The sequence below is a fragment of the Diabrotica virgifera genome, chromosome 6 (genome assembly GCF_917563875.1).
Source record: "Diabrotica virgifera virgifera chromosome 6, PGI_DIABVI_V3a".
Classification (NCBI taxonomy): Eukaryota; Metazoa; Arthropoda; class Insecta; order Coleoptera; family Chrysomelidae; genus Diabrotica; species Diabrotica virgifera.
The window spans coordinates 53,267,599-53,283,266 of record NC_065448.1 but is presented as its reverse complement, the minus strand read 5'-3'; the positions used below and the strand labels follow the sequence as shown (position 1 = coordinate 53,283,266).

General features: G+C 34.1%; 1 long non-coding RNA gene across 1 annotated transcript; it reads right to left on the bottom strand.

Annotated features, from left to right (window-relative positions):
• Positions 1-12,356: 12,356 nt before the first annotated feature.
• On the bottom strand, positions 12,357-14,977 carry LOC126886598 (uncharacterized). The gene is made up of 3 exons (XR_007698708.1): positions 14,660-14,977; positions 14,411-14,601; positions 12,357-12,637 (listed from the first exon to the last, which is right to left on the bottom strand). It is a non-coding gene; the product is annotated as an uncharacterized LOC126886598 (long non-coding RNA).
• Positions 14,978-15,668: the final 691 nt, after the last annotated feature.

Genomic DNA, 15,668 nt, shown 5'->3' with positions numbered 1-15,668 from the left:
TCGCAGTCGATTATTTGAGACTTTAATTTTAAGACGTATTAAAATGTTTTTAACATTTTATTGAAATTGTTATTAAAAAACTGTTTGAAAAAGACCTGACTTTTTAGCTCATAAACAATTAGAATAACTTAGATATTTTTTATGTTCCGTGCTTGTATGTAGGCTCAATGAAAAGCTGATGAAAAAATGCATATAAAAAAAGAAAAAATAATTTTATATGTTCATTTTTTATTGTTAAAACTACTGTCCCCAAGAGGGTCCTATTTTTACTCATTTTCCTGAACGATGCCTCTCAAACGGCATGCTGCAGAACCAAACGCCGCTGAAACGGGTCGGTGGAATCGAGAACCGCCGAAACGGGGACTGCTGAAATGGGTACCGCTGAACCGGGGACTGCTGAAAAGGGTCGGTGGAATCGAGAACCGCTGAAACGGGGACTGTTAAAATCGGGTCTTACCGTAGTGGTTCCTTCTTCTTCCTTAGGTGCCGTGTCCGTATTCAGATGTTGGCCGTCATCATGTTTACAAGTACCTGAAACCAAAGAATATAGACGTTTGCTGAAACCTTTCTTTATCGGCTGCTGTGCGAAATAATTTTTCTGCTCTGGTTCCACACCATTGTCTAATATTACGCAACCATGAAAGTTTCTTTCGACCAATCCACCTCTTTCCCTCCACTTTTCCTTGTATTACAGGCGAAGTAGATGGTATTTAATGTTATCAAACCGCGTATATCTTCGCGTCTGATTTTTCTTAGCCTCCGCCCACCGGCCAGGAACCTTCCTGATTGGTCGGTTTTGCTCTTTGAATTTTAATTACGTCTTACTTTAATTTCGCGAATCTATAAATTGAAGTAATTTCTCTGATTCTCTCTCTTACTTCGCCTAACATCACTTCGTCGTATTGAGCGCTCTAACGAGCTGGGGCTCCGGCCTCAACTTCGGCCATTTGGCCGTTTCACAGGCGAAATGCCGAAATAGAAGGAGAATCTGTGCTGTACCTTACCTAAACTCGACTGTGTGCTTTATTTCGACACCTGAAGCCCTCTTAGCCTTTCAGGGTGCTAGATCAGAGGCAGAATGGACTTAAAGATACGCCTAGAAAGGCAACCTATGAGAGGAAGTTCACATATACGAACCTCTCACCTAGGACACAGCACAACCCTCCAACGACAATGGAGTATCAAGAGCATCTCGAGGAAGGGCTCCACCTACCTCATGCAGAGTCCAGCTTTCGCCCTCCGAGATGACATTAAATTCTGTAATTATATGGCCAAAGTATTTTGTTTCTCTCCTCTTTCTTTCTAATTTATACCTAATCCTTTTTAATTTCTCAACTTTTATTTTAAAATTAACTTTTGTTTTTGTTTTTTTTTTCCAATTTTTTTTTGCAATTTTGGCGCCCCTAAAGGATGGCGCCGTGTGCATTGCACACTTTGCACATATGGTAGCGGGGGCCCTGATATTGATACATTAGCATAAAATTTATAGTAAAATTTTAAATAATCTCTTGGTTTTGTATATAACGCATAAATCATACACATAAGATCGTCCCTCGCGATATCAGAGGTACGTGACTGTACCACGTGACCTATAATGATGGTTAAGGGGGTAGGTGCAAAATCTTGGTCAAATTATATTTAAACGCATTAATTTTTTTCGAATCCTGAGAAAACTAAACTAATAAATATTTTTGAAAATTTTAAACACAGGATGAAAGATTACATTATAAAATGTTTTTTTGAATGAAATATTTGAAATTAAAAATTACACAAAATTTTCTATTCTTTTTTTTCACCTATGCAACTTATTCAAATAAACATTATAGAAGTCTTCATAGACTTTCGGCCCTCGGCAATAATGTAGTCATTCATTCTGCGTTTAAATTAAAAAAAAATACTTATTAGTTTTCTCAGGATACGAAAAACATGGAGGCATTTAAACATCATTGGACCAATATTTTGCGCCTACCCTCTTAACGCTCCCAGCGATAGTGCTACAGCCCAAATCAAGTAATGGCCTCCCCTAGCATCCGCCTCCAATCTTCCATTTCCTTGGCTGCTCTCCTCCAGTTATTCATCCACACTCAATATCTATTTAGCACCGGTTCTCACTGCGTCTATCCACATCTTCCTTGATCTTTCTCTTGGCTTATGTCCCACCTCTGTGCTACTATGTATTCTATTGTTATAAGGTGACCTGTCCAGCGGAATCTTTGTATTATAACTCGTGGTTGAACTTTATTCTTTACGTACCATTGTCGCAGATGGGTACCAATATCCATCTCAAATGTCTCCTTCAAAAGTATTAATATGGTTCTTGTCTTTTCTGTCGTGATACATGTTTCTACGTCCTATGTGGGTATTAATAGTATGATGGTTAATAATAATAGCAGGGTATTCTGCTATATCTAGGGCCTACGGTATACAAGGAAGGTAGCAGGGCCAGTGCTACGCTTCAACCGCCTATTATTCTTCTTCTGTATGTGCCGTCTTCTACCGAAGGTTGGCGACCATCAAACGATAGGTTTCTCTGTTTTGTGCCGCATGTATTCTGTTCGCAGCTTCTGGTATTTGAAACCATTCTTTTAAATTTCTCAGCCAGGATTTCTTCTTTCTGCCCAAACCTCTTCTACCTTCAATCTTGCCTTCCACGATAAGCTGTAGCAGACTGTACTTATCATTACGGAACACATGGCCCAGGTATGACGCTTTCCTCCTTTTAACAGTTGTTAGCAATTCCACCTCTTTACCCATTCGTCTCAATACCTATGTGTTGGTCACTCTGTCTGTCCAAGGTATTCTCAGTATGCGTCGATACAGCCACATTTCTAGAGCCGCTAACTTCTTTATAGTTGCTGCTGTTAACGTCCACCCTTCTACTCCGTAAAAAAGCGTAGAGAGGGCGCATTTCGTGGCGCGCCATCGGAGGTTAACGCTTAGGTTGCGGTTGATGAAGAGCTTTCTCATTTTTATGAATTTGGATCTTGCTATTTCAATTCGGATCCTAATCTCTACATCTGGGTCCCACTTATCATTTACTGTATATTCCAGATATTTAAATCGGTGTACTCTTTCAATACGTTCGGCTTCAATATTCAGGTAGATATGTTGAATGTTCTTTTTACTGATCACCATAAATTTAGTTTTCTTTCTATTAATCTTCAGTCCAAATCGGTTGCCAGTTGCATTTACTCTATTTAGCATCATCTGTAAATCTTCGATGTTATCGGCCAGTATAACAGTATCATCTACATATCGAAAATTACTTATTGGTACACCATTAATCTTGATGCCCTCATTGTACTCTTCCAGTGCCTCTAGAAATATTTGTTCCGTGTACAGGTTAAAAGTAGTGGCGAAAGAATACAGCCCTGTCTAACCCCTCTGAAATGGTTATGTTTTCACTCACCATATATATCCATTCTATATGTGGGCTGTTTGATTCCAATATAGATTTTTTATAATCTGGACGTCCTTAGTGTCAAGTCCTGAAAAATATAATAGTCTATGAGTTTGTCATGTTTGATAGTATCGAATGCTTTCTCATAGTCGATAAAACAGGCGTAAACATCTTTCTGTTGATCCAGGCATTTTTGAATCCAGACTTGTATTGCAAATAGGGGCTCTCGAGTTCCAAAACCGCATCTAAAACCGAACTGTGTTTTACTTATGCTGTATTCTAATTTTGCTCGTATTCTGGAATGGATAATACGCAAGAATACTTCAAGGGTGTGACTCATTAAACTTATAAGGCGATATTCGCTACACGTCTTAGAATTGGATTTCTTGGGAAGGGGCACAAATGTAGATTTCAACCAGTCCGATGGAATTTGATCAGTATCGTATATCTTATTAAGCAGTTCCAATACTACATTCATGTTGTTCTCGTTAAAAATTCGACTGGTATTTCATCGCATCCTGTTGCTTTCCCATCTTTCGTTTGATCTATAGCTTTTATCACCTGACTTTTCAATATTTTTGGTCCATTCAGATCAAGAGTGTTCGTAAAAATATGACGATAATCCGTAAACAAATCTTTTATGTAAATTGCCAAGTATGTAACTGTTCTTCTTTATCTACAATAAGTTTGTTGTTCTCGTCTATTAACTTACCAAACTGTTTTTTCTTATAAGTATAAGTAAACTCCTTGATTTTTTTATGCATGTTTAAACTATCGTGTCTTCGTTCTAGCTCTTCTATCTCTTGACATTTTTCTTGTAACCATTTCTCTTTGGATTCTTTTATCTTTCTGCTGACAGTTCTATCCAGTTCTTTATATTGTTCGCCTATTATTGCCCCTGGTTTTACCCAAGGTAATCATTTTATTCAGGCTGAGTCGACCTGTTTCCGCCAGCGCTGGGTCTCGAACCTCGGTCTACCAGCATGCGACTCAGACACTTTACCGCCTGAACTACGCAGGCCCATCGTATGATGGTTTTATATGTATATCCTCCTTATCACACCTCATTACAGTAAACAATTTTGATATCAAACCATATATTTTTCATTAGTTATTAACTAATATTTACCAACAATGCCAGCTTTATTCCAAAACACCCTCATACATCCATCCAATTTTAAACCTTTTCAATTTAACTCAGTAACTTGTTAAAAATATCCCTAATTCTTGAAACATTTTTTTAGTCCTAGATGTTTATGTTACATAAAAGGACCTCACATTTCTACCCAAGTTACGAGTTCAATTGATACCTTGTTTTCACTTCCAATTGATACACCCACCTATCTATAGCCAACCAACCTACATATCTTTATATCATATCAGCCTCCTCCTGTAAATTATACTACTTATCATAATTTCAACACTACTTTGATATCAGACCTCCACATACAATAGACTATCTAATTTACTCTTACAATTAGTACATTTAAACCATTTTTCATTCATAGTAAACTCAACTTTCATCAACACGGTTGGACTCGCTTCCATTTTAAATTCGAACCACAATCATCAACCTTTACACATAAATAAAACATCGAAGCAAAAAAAAAATTTTCCCACTTAATTACTGGGTCCCAGATGTTCCTATACATAAATGGATCCATTTTCGCTAATTAATTTATTTTCATTATTATTATGTATAGATGGTTGCATACAATCTGGCTAATTCTCCATCCACGTTATAAAAATCATTTAATACAACCTACATAATTGGGGTAAACTTTATTATAGCCACATCTTTGTTGATGTTAGTTATTACTGTTGGAAATTTTTAAAAAATATCATATCACAATCAGTTGGCTGAGGTAACACATGGTAACTATTATGTCACATTGTCACATTGTTCGGTTTGATCTTTGACACCTTTCAGAAACATCGCTCAACTTTCATTCAGTTGCCATAAAGTCATCGAAATGTAAACAACTCAATTTTTTGCATCCCACATGTTGGGAATTTAAATACCTTACCTTAGAGCATTATTCCTGTTGCCATTTGCCCATCACAAGGCATTTTAAGTAAATATGCATCTGTAAAGCATAAATTTTATATTTGAAGGGTTATTACCCCTATATTTCTTTGGTGGCTCAGCTAGCATCCGGACTGTGAGTATAACCGCTTGTTTTAAACCTTAGTCAGAATTTAAATATCAATTTTACATTAATAAAATAGGTTATACTTACTTTTAGGTCTTACACTGATGATGATTTTGTAATAAAATCGAAAACGTTTTGTTCTGATGTAGCCCTTTAGGGATTTTAATAAATTTTACACCTTTTACAAAGGATTTATTCCAATTTGTATATGTATACGTTACCGGCCAAACCCGATTTCAGGACAAACTAGTTTGTCCTAAGAGCATTAGGATAAACTAGTGTGGCCCAGGCCAAACTAGTTTGTCCTAGGCCAAACTAGTTTATCCTGATATAAAGACGCACAGTTCAGGCCAAACTAGTTTATCTCGAAGTGTACGTTTTTATACCAGGACAACCTAGTTTAGCCTAGTCTAAACCAATTTAATTTAGTCGAAAGTAATTGATTACAGATTGGTTGCTGATTTAAACCTAAGTTTTGAAGACACTATTAAGAGGTGTAAGACTTTTAAGTATTTAGGGTAAATGATAAACTGAGATGGCACTTCTATGAAAGATATCTTCTTCTTTAAGTTCCATATTCTATCGAAGGTTTAAAATCATCATGGCAATGCGGATCTTGTTGCCTTCCGCTCTAAATAGCTCTGCACTACTTTACATAAAAGATATAGAAATGAAAATAGTACGGGAAAACAAGCCACGAAAGCACTCTATGGAGTAATATGGAAGAACACTCTAACTAAAGAAAATAAAAAAGGATTTTTCAGGGCATATTCCTGAATATTACCCTACATGAAGTGAATAGTAAGTTTTGTGTAATTTTTATTTACATTCATATCTTATTTTGAGTGACTTTAAAACAGTACTTACGGTTGCAAATCTAAAACCGAAGTCCGATGTCAAATTTCTCATATTTAATACCATCCTTGGGTTATAAGCTTTCATTCGACACCTCACTTGTCATTCTATCTGTATTAATAACGAAGGAGTTGTATTCGCGGACGGACGGACAGACAGTCATGAAACTGGAAGTAAAATAGGAAGTATTTTACAGGAAACTGGAAGTATTTTATTTTCTTATTACTCAGTAGAGTAACTATGGTGCATCTTTCAGTTCCTAGCCGGCTGCAGACGGGGGATGTGAATTGCAAAGTGTAGAATTCCTTCCCTATCGTCTTTACTGCAGCATCCATATGACTTGCAAATTGTAGAAGTCTTGGAGGCGTATACATGGGGATGTACCAGTAAGTTTTCAATTTAAAAATCTTTTAGTAATTTTTGATATTTTTCAATATTAATTATTTGCTATTAGGATTGAAAACTTGCTTCGTAATTGAAACTGGAAGTATATATCAAAAATGAATAACCTTTTTCAATTTCGTTGCAAAACGAAAATACAGCTGCATCCTTATTCTAGTCCAATCAGAGAGTGCAGCAAGCACCTCTACCGGTTTCGAAACTTATTAGTCTCTCATCCGGAGGCACATATGCGTACCCATGTGTACCCCTTAACGGAGGGCTCTGACAGGGTAAAAAAAAACAAAAATTCTGAAAAAAATTCTCATACAAGGTTTTGCAGAATCACCGACGATATGTTGTTTTATATGCCATTAGAGTGAAAACTTAATGAATATTCCATTTGCTAGTCATTTGCTACCAGACTTTCACCATGTAATCAAGTCAAACCACAGCTCAGATGTTACCTGGGGCATAATATTAAAATATTTTAAACATCCATGCTTTAATTGGCATTTTTAACCGATGTTTCCTTAATGGACCACTTATACAGGGCTTTGACCCACATATTTTTTGTTAAACTATATCTTGGTGGTTAGCATGTAAACTTCACGTTATATTCATTTTAGGTAAGCACTGATGATGACTGATAAACCAGTCGAAAACTAGTTATGTAATTGTGATGTAGCCCTTTTTAGGGATTATAAATATATACCTTTTACAAATTATTTACTGTTTTTTGATTTTTGAAAACTTAGTCTTTTGCTAGCAGTTTCCGCTAGGACATCTATGCCATTTTCGTTCGTTGCAATCCGTGACTGCACGCCGGGGTTTCTTTTGGTTAGATCAGAGAGAGCAGCATCTGTGCCTCCTAATGAGTGACTAATAGGTTTCGAAACCGGTAGAGGTGCTTGCTGCACTCTCTGATTGGACTAGAATATGGTGCGGCTGTATTTTCGTTTTGCAACGAAATTGAAAATTTTATTCATTTTTGATTTACATGTTTACTCTGATTGGAGTACGAAGGGAACCATTCTCGTTAGAACTTTACCACGCTGAGTAGATGGGACGTGAATTATAAATTGTAAAATTCCCTCATCTTCCTTAGTCTCAGCATCCGTATGGCTTGCAAATTGTAGAAGCTTCGGAGGTGTAACCAGAGAAGGTTCCCATTGTTTTCAGTCTGGTGGGATGTAGAATAACATTATGTTGTGTTGTATGCCATTAGATTAAAAACTTATCCTTTTGGAAGTATATATTTGTTCTCGTCTTGCGAAGTCGCGTCGAATAATATATCACTTGTACTATTCCGGTGACTTTAAAATAATACTTCTGGTCGCATTTCTAAAACCGGAAGTCCTAGATCAAATTTAAATATAAATAAAAACCGGCTTATATAAATAATAAATTGAATAAAATACTTTGTTTTTGAAAAAATAATAATTTTTATTCAAATTATAATTATTCGTATTAAATTGAGTAATATTCGCGGTCGGAGGGACAGACAGCCTATGTCAAACTTCTCACCTTTAGTACCATCCTTGGATTATAAGCTTTCATGTGACACCTCATTTGTCATTCTACCTGCTATAATGACGGAGGAGTTGAGTTCACGGACAGACAGACGGACGGATGGACAGACGGACGTGGATAATTCAACGTTTTCACATTTTTTAAAAATTGGTGAGAACAATATTAATTCGTACTCGATTTTATTCGTAAGTGTATATTTTCTTTTAATTTTTGGAGAAAACCTCATCCTTTTATTTATTATTTTTTATATTAATTAATTATACAAGAATATATTGATTTATAACGAGCGACCCACAATTATTGGGATCAAAGCTATCCGTGCAAAAAATTACGTATGTCTTGTTTTAATTTGAATTGGAACTTGCACAATTTTTTTTTATTACATAATAATGTTCAGTTTTGTTTAAAAATGAGGTTTCCAAAATTTCACGCTTCAAAAACTCGTAATAACTTAGAAATACGTATTTAAAGTCTTCAGCGGTATAAGATAGTTCAAACGACCCGTGACGTCACATAGTTTTACATTAGTTAATATTATGGTTATATTTCGCTGTGTCTAGGTACACGCTAACGTGTACGCAAATAAAAAAGTTAGGTATGTAAGTACACGCGAATTAAACTTCATCAAGCCAGTGACATTATTATTTAGCGTGCGCAGTGACTGTATATTTTGGTACATGCTATTTTGATATGTTTAGCGTGTGTTTGATAGAAAAATATTTGTTAAAGGAAGGGAAGCAGAACTATTCAGATGTTTCAAACTTAATTGTAATAAATCAATGTATATATTAAAGTATATATTTAGGTTAGCAAAATAAATATATGTATTTAGTTGACATAACACGTAAAAAATATTGTTAAAATAATTTTTATACGTAAGTTAATTATTATAATCAACTATTCTAAATGGGAAATAAGCCACAATTTAACTAAAAAAATGATTTTATTAACGTTTCGACGTCCAAATCGGATGTCATTGTCAAAATACAAAAATTAGTCAGATTAAATAAATTATTGGAAAAATTTTTTACTAAGCAACACCATTTTTGTTGAATTTAATAATATTTTGTATTTTGACAACGACGTCCGATTTAGACGTCGAAACGTTAATAAAATCATTTTTTGGTTAAATTGTGGCTTAGTTCCCATTTAGAATAGTTGATTACAAAAATGCCACAAGGATAATAGCTTCAGAACAAGTTAATTATTATTGTGAAAGCTTTAGGTCTTTTATTTTAATCTTTTACGGTAATACATACTATTTCATTTATAACTAAAAAAAATATATAATAATTTATAGTCTCTTATCTTTTTCGTACTGTTTTAAAATGTTCTTAAACTCATTAAAAGAACTAAATAATTGTCCACGCTCCGTAGTTAATTTAAAAACAAACACTAAACAAATAAAAAATAAGAAATCACTGACACTCTAACTTTTTATTTTCGTACACGGTAACGTATACCTAGACACAACCTTATATTTAGGTATATTCTTCTTCTCATTCTTTAGTTTATTGGCCTCCACCTACTTGGGTAATTGGCAAGCTCATCGTCGTGGAATAAGTCAAAAATATTTATATTCTAATGACATTTATCGTATGTCATTCTAATAATATATACCAGTTTGTTAAAATTGTAGTTTTATACTGTTTTTGAAGGAAAGGAAGGAAGGTTTACTATTGAAAATAAAACCATTTTGTAAAAGTACGAATTTTCCTATGAATAGTTCAAACGATCAAAAACACTTGTAACGTCACATGTATTTTCTACTGACGTTTATAACGTCTAATTTAAAATTCTGTTTACTTTATAGGCCGTTTCAAGACTTTGACGTTTATGACACTAATATGAAACCTGGGAGGCAAACATTGAAATTATTTATATTTGTACTGCATTGAGTTTTTTGAGTTTTTTACGTTTCATAGTTTTTTTATAAAATAGTTATTGTTGTTATAAAATAGTGGTTTATATAACAGTTTTTATACAATAGTTTAATAGTTGTAAAATAGTCTTTTTTAGTTGTATTTTCCGAACATTTTGCTGTTGACATTGTGTAGCTTTTAGATGTTGAAGTTCTTTAACGACTTAATTTAGTTTTAAGCAGTGAATAAATAAACCTGAGTGAATATTTTCAAAAGCTGTTGGTATATAGATCTATTTTCCCTCAAGGGGTATGAGTTAACCTACCGCAGAAAAGGTTTTCCAAGGGACCTGAACATGGACATAGTTACTTATTTAGGGCTTAGTAATAGTTTCTACACAGGTCAACAAATGAAGGCATTTAAGAGTTTAAATTTTTACAAGTATTTTGAGGCAGGATTTGTATATAATTGTGGAGCTATTAAAATAAATAATTTCATCATAGTGGTTGGTAATGTAAGTTTAAATTTTATTAGCTCTAATAAGGCATGGTTCAGCTCAGATATCTTCAAAAATTGCCTTTTTAAAGAATTTGTACCTGCAGTGAAAACATTTCAATAGAAGACACTGGCAATACTACCGGAAGAGGTGAAATGTTTTTTGATTTTAGACAATTCTCCTCCCTCTGAAAATATTCTATGATCAAAACATGGCAACTTTAGTTGTATGTTTTTGCCAAAAAATACATTGCTTATTCAACCTATGGATCCGGAAATAATTTTAGCAACTAAATGAATATATCGCAGAAAGTTTTTAGATGAAGTAATTACAGTAGAACCCCGTAAACCAGAACCCCACTAATCTGAACTTTCGGCAAATCCGAACCAACGGAAAGTAAAAAAAATTTAAAAATTCAAGACAAAAACTTAAAAACATGTTTATTATACAGAGTAAAGCTAGAAAATTGGACAATGTAGGATTAATAGGACTTTTGACATTTAAAATTTCTTAAAAATAAATATTATACTTTAAAATATAGGTTTTTAAACGTTAAAAACAAACTTATTTTGGTTCTCTCATAGTCACTTGAGTCCAAAAATATTGTCCACACTCTTGCGAGCGAGAACGTTTGGCTACTCAAAATCGCAATGAAAGCTTTGAACTACTAGTTAAGGCTAACTTTCGGATAATCCGAACTTTTCGGAATCCGAACAGGCTGTCTCCCCAATTAGTTCGGATTTGCGGGGTTCTACTGTATATGATGAAGATGACGCAGAAGATACAAGAGGGCAGCATACCTTGCAAAACGTAACTGTTACAATTTAAAATCAACAATTTGACAAGTTTGCTACAGCATGGAAAGGGCAAACATTAAAAAAGTGGTTGGAAGAATTTGTTTGATGGCCATACATTATATTTAGGAGGGATGTTCCTGATTTCTGTAGTGTAATACATAATAATGCCGAAGAGGAAGTAACCCTCACCGCTGTACTCCACTTGCGATTTGTAGTCCCGAAGATTGAACACATTGTTTCAAATACAAGTCAATCCATGATTGTTTAGTCGCAAATGGATTGACTTGTATAGGGCTTTTCATTCAGTCATTTGTTTCGAGCTTCTATCATATTTCGTATAATCCGTGTATATTAATGTTATACACGGAGTATACGACATTTGACAGAGGCTCGAAACAAATGACAATCAATGAAAAGCCCTATTTGAAACAATGTGTTCAATTTTCATGACTACAAATCGCAAGTGGAGTCCGATGCTAACACCAAAACATTCCATGTATGTTCCTAGAAGGTACACACAGGACATTGAAAAAATTCCTGGAATATCCCCAAAAGCACAAGAACGCTCCCTGAACATCCCAGGAAAATTCTGTGCCAGCATTTTAAACATTCCCTGAATCCATGAATGTCCACGAATGTTCTTGGTCATTCAAAGTATATTTTTTAGACATTCCTTGGATATACCAGAAATATATCCCTTGCTGATGTGACAATACCTCCTGTCAATATCTGTTTTTTCATGAGTTTTGTAGGAGAGACGAAAAACTTTTTTAAGGTCACATCCTCTTTTCATATGTAAGTTTTGACTTGTTTTGTAGTAAATAGATAGTTTAATTTACTACAAAAAAAGTCAAAAAATTTCAAACAGGTGGTGACCCTAAAACAAGTTTTTAGTCTCTCTTACAAAACACATAAAAAACAGAGAGGATGTATTGTCACATCACTGACGATATGTGGCCATACCAAATAATACATCCTTGATAAATATAAACATTTTTATTGCACAAAATCTTTTCATACACTTTTAATGTAGTTTACTGATATTCCTACATATTTTTTAAAAAATGTGTCACATTTGCTTTGTAATCATTTCTTTTGCCTTTCGTAGCCACATATTCCATTCCCTTTCTGGTTTTTTTGTACACCACTCCTCTCAGCTGATTCTAAAAAAAAATTAAAATGGTAATTTTTCTATCCTTTACAATTAACAATCAGAAGAAATATTATTTACAGATAATGATATGCATAATAATACTAGGTTTGTTCTAGCATCAGTTTTAAACCATCAGCGAATAGTGGACCAGCACGAGTAGAGGGGATAGCACTGGTGACTGTATTATGTTCTCTCACTGACCAACTGTTTGCTGACGGTTTTTGACTAGTTTGACTGTTTGCTAGAACAAACCTAATAATAATGAATATTTTGTATTCTGACAATGACATCTGATGTGCAAAACATTAATAAAATTATTTTTTCAAGTTAACTTTCACATGCGTGTCTTAAAATTGTACTTTTAATACTTATATCATAAATAACTATTAAAACTATCTTAAGAGGAAACAGTATCGATCAACAGGTAGCGAAAACGCGTTCCAAGATTGCGGCTGTAATTTTGAATATTTTTTCGAGATATTTGGCACACGTATTCGTAATATAATAAAGAATGGCGGTACAGAGCCCAATTTGAAAAATATATTAATATGTGGAAATTACTCTGTAATTAAATACAATATAAAAAAAACGAGCTTGTACCGCCATTAAGAAGAACAAAAAAATTTCTTCAACTTTCTTCAAATAAACTTTTTTATCCGATGTCTAGATTTTGTGTTATTTTGGAACTACTAAAATTTTTTATTTCATTAGTATGTAGTTCCAAAATGACACAAAATCTAGGCATCGGATAAAAAAGTTTATTTGAAGAAAGCGTATTTTTTTGTTCTTCTTAATGGCGGTACAGGCTGGTTTTTTAAATATTTTATCATTACAGAGTAATTTCCACATATTAATATATTTTTCAAATTGCGCTCTGTACCGCCATTCTTTATTATATTACGAATATGTGTGCCAAATATCTCGAAAAAATATTCAAAATTACAGCGGCAATCTTGGAACGCGTTTTGGCTACCTGTTGATCGCTACTGTATCACCTTAAAACATTGTAATTTGTTAAACCAGTATATTTTACTCTACTACTACTCTACTAGCTACCTCATTTTCCACTGTTTCTAAAGACTTGTTTACATGGGTAGAGTTTTGAGGAGAGTAGAGTAGCAGTAGTACTCTACCAAAAATGGCTTGATACCATTCACATGAGGAGAGCACAAGTATAGTACTGATGCTAGTATAGTGAAACCGATTTTTGTAATTTTAAACACTCTTGATTATAAGTGCACCTTAAATTGTTAATTTTTTGCTTGAGCTCGTTTACTCCAAATACCCCTTTGCCATTCTTTCGATGATTTCATCCTCCGCAGCTTGCTGCATACTTTTATTTCTGTAGTACACTACCTAAATTCCATAAACACTGGTATTCGCCGTATTATAGCTCTACAAGTTTTAAAGTTTCATCTTCAGTGAACTTCATTTTCACTATTTACACAAAACACAATTCCAGCCAGAATGACAGCGCCCCCATGTACTTTCCTACCTACTCTACTCTGCCATAATTGAGTGTGTTCCATGGGTAGAGCGCGCAGCCTAGTAGACATTTTGGCAGTGGTGGTGGTCGTAGAGTAGTTACTTTGCCATATGTTGCTAGTCACTCTACTTTAACTCCTACTATACACTCTACTTGCTATTCTACTCTGCTGAGCATTTTACTCTACTCTATCAAGTACTTGCATCATTACTCTACCCGTGTAAACAAGTCTTAAATCTACTGAAGTAACAGTAACCTACAATCATTAATGAAAAATGTCTAAAATCATTTACCTACCTAGTATTTGTAGAATTTAAGACAGTCCAGTGCCTTATAAATAATTTCAATATGAATATTTTTTCTTTTAATTCTCCTTTGATACCACTCCATTTTAGATTTTGGGGAACTTATTTCATTGTGTTTATAGCCCATATTTATTGAAGGAACCCAATCTGAATTGTTATTATCGATTAAGTCGGCTGGTTTTTCTATTAGATTAAAATGTTAACATCTTCAAAAATCGTTACTGTCGTAATTGTAACTTACCAGATATAAAATGATTACAGCAGACAGGACAGGAGAATTTTCATTTCGCTAGTAAAACCTTACATTGTATTGCATTTAACCATTGTTGTCTCTCAGATGATACCTTATTTAGTTCAGTTTAAAAGTGAACTTTATCTTGACTTTATCAGGATTACTTTGCATTTCACACTTCAAAACACAACACCAATGAAGCATATTATCTTTCTAAATTAATACTTCCAGAGAAAATGTTAAATTAATCTTTGTACAACACAAAATTACAAAGAAATACAACTAAAATTATCTAAAACACATTAAGAACAGATAGAATAACATTTATCTTTTACTCCCAGTGGCCATATTGATTTGATTTTGACAGCATGTTGGAACGGCCTATTGGAAAAATGTAAATGTAAAACCAAGTGACGTCACGAAGCGTTTTGGACCACCTGTTTTAATTTGAATTTTTAATCGTCTTTAGGGGCCAAACGAAAGACAAACAAAACTTTTTTATATTTGATACATGTTTTAAATTATGTTGTGTTGTGATTTATAACATTTTTTTCGAATTTAAAAATTTATGCAAGTTCCCTATTAGCGCCCGAGTGTGACTTCACGGCCAACTGCGGCTATATTCAGTGTTGTTATGATCACTTTTCCAAACAAAGAATACAGTTTGAAAACACGTTGAAAAGATACCCAATCTCAAGACCTTTTCATTCGTATAAAGTTAAAATGTTACTTCTTCTGCTACTTTTTATGTTCAATTATAGTGTTTTTTAAGTTGACGTACGTACACTGACAAGTATCTCTCAAAGTTGATGTAAACTAGAAAATATATCTGAATTAATAATAGACATGCACTGTATAGCTATCTCTGTCGTTCAGAGCCACCTAAGGTGACAATAATTTTGGATCACACGTTAGCATGTATCAATATCTTCATTCGATGTATCATATGATACAATATATCGATGTATAATTTTTTTCCCATCCCTGTTGGGACGTGATTTGGGAATTCCCCACATGT